A 6,982-nucleotide genomic window follows, 5' to 3' on the forward strand; every position below is an offset into this window, starting at 1 on the left:
GAATTTAAATGGTCATTTAAGAGGGTACTATACTACTATAAAAAGAGGTTTAGAAAACAAGTTTTCCAAACACAAAATCTAGTAGAATTTTAATAATAATGATTTTATAAAAACCTTTATTGTGACGCAAATAAATTATAAATGTGAGGGTTTGATTATTCGGTTTTGTTTTACATTAATTGACATATAGTTAACTATAAAACATCTTTTTATTAGAATAGTTCTACTTTATCGTTTGTTTGAATATTTTTAATATTCTTGTTTTATTACACTTTTTCAATTGTAAGAGATATATGTATCTTATATTTGTATTGAACCTGTTACTATAATTAGAGACTAATATAGTAACATACATAATTATAATGATGTATAATATGCCTACGATTTAAAATTATATTTTAACATTAAAACTGGAATTGTGTCTATGTTATGAGCTAATTTGGTGCACTTTTAGGTGATTTTGAAGAAGAGGAAGTTAGAAGAAGGAGCAAGAACATGATAAGGGCTTGTAGATCCAGGAGTTTAGAATCTTTTCTTACTCATTTGAGGTATCAAGCTTCAAACTTGACCATTGCATGCTTAGTTGTAGTTTTGGGGTGTTTTATGTGACATTTTGACTCCATAGTTGAGATTTCTTGTGTTCTGGTAGTTATAGCCCATAAGAGCCGTCCTTTTGAGCCATTGGAAGCATTTAGAGGCATAAAAATTGGGACTTGATGGTTAAGCCACAACCATGCAAGTGTTAGATGGTCACAAAGTGTGTTTAAGGACTTAAAACATGTCTTAACCCCCATCCATTCATGCAAAGACATAAAGTTTGTAACTTTATGGTATATGACGTCTTAAAGGACCCGAATCTATGTTTTGGACGTTAGGACTTAGTGGATTAAGTCACAAAAGAAGTTCTAAGGAAACTGGCCAGTACGTTGGGCGTACCCCTGGTACGCTGTGCATACATGGTCAATCTCCTCGAAGTGGTCAAGACCAGCGTATGCTGGACATACATGCCAAGAACGTCACGCGTATGCATGTAGGACGGTCAAATGAGTATTTGAGCCTTAGGATGTTGGGCCTCATGACTTACTGTAGAGTAAGGCTTCTGGGCCTAGACCTAGGATATATGGTATTGGGCCTTAATGGGCCTTGAAACTTAAATGGATGGGCTTGGGCCTAAATTTAATTAGGAGTTGGGCCTTGGGGAAAAGAGGCCCAATAGGCCAAGGATTAGGAAACCTTGCCTTTGGACATAAATTAGAAGTTTGGGCCATAAGGGAGTTCTATTTGGACCCAATGACCGACTAGCGAATTTATTATGCTTTAGGGAGAGCAGTTACGAGCCAGCCAAGGAGTACGATTTTGGCATACACAGTGAGGTGAGTCTCCCTTCATAGAAACCATGGGTCGAAGGCACCAATGTCGTCCCAATAGTATTCATATGCCTTAGTAGTTGTCTTTGTGATAATTATTAAGGTGGTATGTGTTGTTTGATGCTTATGTGTGATATAAATGATTTATGTGGTAGTGGTAGGGGTGAAATAGAACTCGTAATCGGTTAGAATAAAACTGATGGGTAGGTCGAGCACCCAGGTATGCCTGCCAGGGGTAGGTCGGACACCCCGGTATGTCTAACATGGGTAGGTTGAGCACCCAAGTATGCTCAGTAGGGTAGGTCGGGCACCCAGATGTGCCTGACAGTATGTTTATGATTTGTATGTGGTATGGTGGGGGAAACTCACTAAACTTCGTGCTTATGGTTTTCAGTTTTGGTTTCAGGTACTTCCAGCTCGAAGGGGAAAGGTCTGGCTTGATCGCATTGCATCACACCATGATAGTCTGCATTAGTGATTTTGGGATTATGACTCTAATGATGATTTTATATGTATCGTTGGACTGCATAACTAAACTATTTTATGTTTACATGGTTTTGGGAAAAATGATATGGTTTATTTTATGGTTGTTAAACTTAAAAATGAGATTTTCGGGCTGTATTTTTAAGGGTGTTACAAGTTGGTATCAGAGCCTTGGTTTGAGGGATTCGGACACACCTTTCAGGGGTGTCTGGACTCAAATCGAGGGTTTGAGAGATTTTTACAAGAAAAATAATTTTTCTAAAATTTAAAATAATGGTTTTAGATAAAGAACAAGGAGTATGATGTGTGCAATCGGCCGAGCTCAAGTAAGTTTTCCCCAAGATACCATACATGTTCGTTATGATTATGAGAGTTGCATGTTAGATTAGGGCTAAGGATCTAGGAAGGATGCCTTGTATGCCTACTATATGTGTATGAGAATTGCATGCTAGATTAGGGCTAAGGATCTAGGAAGGATGTCTTGTATGATTGTTGTATGTGTCTATTGAACTGCATGCTAGTACTGATTAGTCGGTGATATGATGGCCTGATTAGGATATGCTTGGTTTTGATTACTCAATGCTCGAATGTTGCTTACTTTGTGCTATTAAGATTTCTAGTTATCTCTAACTAACTAGTAACCGAATACGCTAAGTTACATATTGTGAGGACTAAATGATTTCAGAAGGTTAGGTTTAGCCCTATTACGCAGCTCTTGTTTGAGTCCAACCGTTGTAGGGAGAGACCTCTCATTCGAAGAATTATCTGGTCTCAGTAATATGTAATGGTATTCGTGAGCTAGTTAGGGGGGGGTAGCAGGGGCATCTTTCGGAACTGATGGCAGAGAGTGGGTCGGAGATTACCCTAGGGTAAGCCTAGGATGATATTAGTGACATGTGTGATCTGATTGCGAATTGTACGTATGGATAGGGAGCAACTTTGGTGACCCAATGCAAACTATGGTAAGAGTATGGATATATGTGGAAGGTAGCATGAGCCCGTACTACTGAAAGCAGAGGATCCATACTTGACCCTTAGAGAGCTGCGGGGGACCAGGAGTGGCAGAGTGTGACATCTCTCAATGATTGTGTATAATCCTGACAATTGTATGATTTGATTCAGAATTGTGGTGACATGTCATGGAGCAGGAGGTTCAGGATCTGGGTCCGGTTTGGGAATGAGTTTCGAGCCGATTGATGAGGGATTGTGCGAGTTCATTGCATCCGAGATTATGAGAGGCATCCTTGAGTCGGCTCCGATGATTTTCAGGTCGATCAAGGAGGGTATCATTTAGCTGATGGAGGATTGCCTTAGGTCATTTAGGAGTAAAATGGCACCTGGCCAATCAACTTTGCTTTTCTATTGCGCCAAACCATTGCTGATTCAGCAGCAATAAGCATATAGGTGAGATCTATAAGGGTCACGTCGCGGTTCATCATATAGTACTCTCTTACGAACTCACTATATGAGTTAGGAAGTGACTGAAGAACCCAATCAGCAGCCATTTCCTCACAGACAACGGATCCCAACATTCTTAACCTGTCAATGTGTGACTTCATCCCTAGGACGTGTGCACACACCGACTTTCCTTCTTTATGTTTACTTGCCAAAAGGGCTTGAGTGATCTTGAACTTTTCAAGCCTTTGAACTTGTGGGTTAGGGAGAATAATTGGAGGAGGTGGAGGAAGTGAAGCATGATTTCTTGTTCCTCGATCGAATCGTGGAATATCATCTTCATGTGGAAAGCTTGTTCCTCGGGATTTGGGAAGACCGTAGTTGTCGAACTTTGACATCTACAAAACGGGAGAAAACAAATTCAAGTTAGTTGATTGATTGAGTCCTTAGTAAATTACCCAAATGAGATACTAAGGCTAGGACCCAACACAATATTCTACAACTCGGGAGAGGGATGTCGTAACCCAAATTGCAGAACATTTGAAGGTAAGTGAATGACGATTCACTAATTTCCACCATGAAAAACGAAAAATAATTTAAGTTTTATATCTATGAAAACTCCTAGATCTTTTGAGATTCATTGAACTTTCAATGGCATGTTTACATCTCGATATGCCCCTCTTGTTTGTGACTGGGATGCCGAGGATCACAAAGCGGGTGTGAATAACCATGCAAACTACATGGTGCCCTCACATGTTACAGTCGCCTATTCGATGTGCCGGTAAACCACACACGCTCCACCGAACTATGACAAACATTGAGTCACCCTTTGCTACCTTTGCTTAGAACCATTTAGTGTGCCGGTAAACCACACACGCTCCACTAACGTCTTCGCAAGGGCACAAAGTGTAATTTCATGGAATTGCATCAATTCACTTTTGCCTAAGTAACTAAGATTGGGAATTTTATGAAAGCATTTAGTTACTTTTATACTTCATTATACTTATAATGGAAGGTTTCGTCCTATCCTACCCGTTCGGCTAACGACCCTCCATTAGTCAAGAGTGCGGTGGGTAAGAGTGGATACCCATTCAATCGCCATTTTATAGGCAATTTCCTTAAACACCCCTTATAGACCAGCTTCGTGAATGAGGCCTACTAACGGTAAGACTGACTTTTACTCATATATATATATATATATATATATATATATATATATATATATAATGTTAGACTTTTAATGTTATATATAGTATAGGGTGTATTTTATAACTTTTAAAATACTATGTGGTTAATTTTAACAATTACACTTTTAATTCAATTAAATGGTTAACCTAAACTTTTATGGATTTATTAAATCTCTTTTAATTATACACCTTAATTAATTAATAAAACCATAAGGGTGTGATTTGAACTTTTTCAAAACTATACTAGGGTTTTAGAATTTAACATTCCTAATTAAACTTTTAATCAACTTATAAATTCCAAAACTTGAGGACAAGTTTTGAAACAATTCAACACATTAGGGTTTAGAATTTAAATATACATCAAAATTAAACCATTTAATCAAAATTTAAATTCCAAAACTTGAGGGCAAGTTTTGAAACCTTTTTTTCAAAACATTAGGGTTTCAACTATTTAAATTTCAAAACAACAAAACTTTTGGGTTCAAATTTAAACTATAAAACCTAAAGGGCAAAATATGAAACTTTTCATAACAACAAGGATTAAATAACAAATAATTCAAATTAACATTTAATCACATAATTATCCATATTTGATTTATTTAATGATTTCTTGCAAAACAATTTATCAATTTACTCAAAATAATTAATCAATTATCACATAAGGAAACAATTATCTTATTAATTGATAAATATCTTCAATTAGATCAAAATTATAGTCAAATATATCATATAATCGGATTAATATTGATCTAACATGATAAGGTAACAATCCATAAGCAAAAACAGCAAGAAAACCCGAGAAACCCTCCATCTGACGAGTTGACTCGTCGAGTAAGCATGGACTCGTCGAGTCAGCATGGACTCGGCGAGTTCAGCTATGGACTCGGCGAGTGTAGCCTACAGAAACCCAAAAAATGAATTTTCCAGTTATACAATGCATCAATACAATTGAAACCAAGCTAGGCTCTGATACCACTGATGGGTTTTGGTCATAAGACATCCTATGTGCTCATACAAACCCTAATGCTTGGATCTAGGTTTCTCTATTGTACATGCTTTGAATCCAAGACTATAAACCCTAATTCTAGCATATAGAAATCAATATTAACATATAATTAGGTTTATGATATTACCTTGATTGTTATGTAGCAATAACAATCCCAATTCCTCCTTGAATTGACTTTGGAAGGCTTAGAGTCACAAGTGTCACTCCTCTAATGGTTCACAAACACCATAAGCAAGAGGATGAAGAGGAGAGAGGATGGAGGCTGCCAAAACCGTGTGAAAACCCTAGAAGGTTTTAGCCCTGTTTTTGGGTCATAAGGGATCCATATATATAGGAGGCAATTAGGGTTATCTAACAAGGAAACCCTAATTTGGTTGCTTAAGCCCTAAGCAACCCATGGACCCCTTTAATTAAGGCCTTGGACGATTTCATATGGGCTTCCCCCATAGAATTCGTCCACCTTATAATATAAGACAATCCATGGCCCAAATTGCAATTATTTTATAATTACAATTCTAGTCCCTTAAGTTTAATTAATCTCTTTTAGTCACAAAACTAATTACCAATTAACTATTGACTAATATTAATTAAACAATATGATTTCTCCTTTAATATATTATTCCCATGATATATTAATAAATCATATTTAATCATTTCTCTCCATAATTCATCCTATCAAGTTGCTTCGGTGAAGGCAACCCAAAAGGACCATGCACCATCGGGTCAAGTACATACCAAAATAGTTATGGACTTAGACACTAATCCAACAAGAACGACCTAGTTATTCTGGCAGTCAAAACATGCAAAATGAAACATAAGAATAATTGAATCCAATATGGTCTCAGAACTTATGAATATAAATAAAACACCTTTTATTTATCACCATATGATTACACATTATTCATTGCATACTGTTTCGGCTATCAACTTTATTCTTGAATTAAAACAATAGTTGTCCCATGCTCCAAGCATGTACACTATGTTTTTCTAAACACTAGTCATGCCACACACCAAGTATGCATACTATGTTTGTCTATGATCTTTACTTTGCGAAATAGACCAATTGAACATAACTCCAATGATTCTCATTTCACAGTCCCAAATCCGTACTATAAATGCAAGAATTCCAAATTCATGCCATTTACTGAAATCTGTTAGATTCTAAACTTATATGCATTTGTCCTCTTGTAATGATTATGCACAAAGTCACAAAGACTTGACAACAAACATTACAGAGCATTCCAAAGGAGATCAACTCCTTGGAAACATCCTTCTTGCATTAAGTTTCCTAATCTTACACTGATTTATTGAACAACTTCCACCTATGGGATAATTTCCATATTCCCCTTTTGACTATCACTTCTGAACAAGAGTTGTCTTTTTTTAGAATATGTGAATATGGTCCTTCCAACAATTAACACTATACTTCCAACTGTCCTTGAGCAACAAATATTTGGTAAACCTTAGATTGTCCTCAACAATTGTTTAATCCTTTTAGTCATATCCAGTTCTAGACCTTTTCCCTTCTTAATGCCCCATGCATT

Source organism: Lactuca sativa, chromosome 8 (genome assembly GCF_002870075.4).
Source record: "Lactuca sativa cultivar Salinas chromosome 8, Lsat_Salinas_v11, whole genome shotgun sequence".
Taxonomy (NCBI): domain Eukaryota; kingdom Viridiplantae; phylum Streptophyta; class Magnoliopsida; order Asterales; family Asteraceae; genus Lactuca; species Lactuca sativa.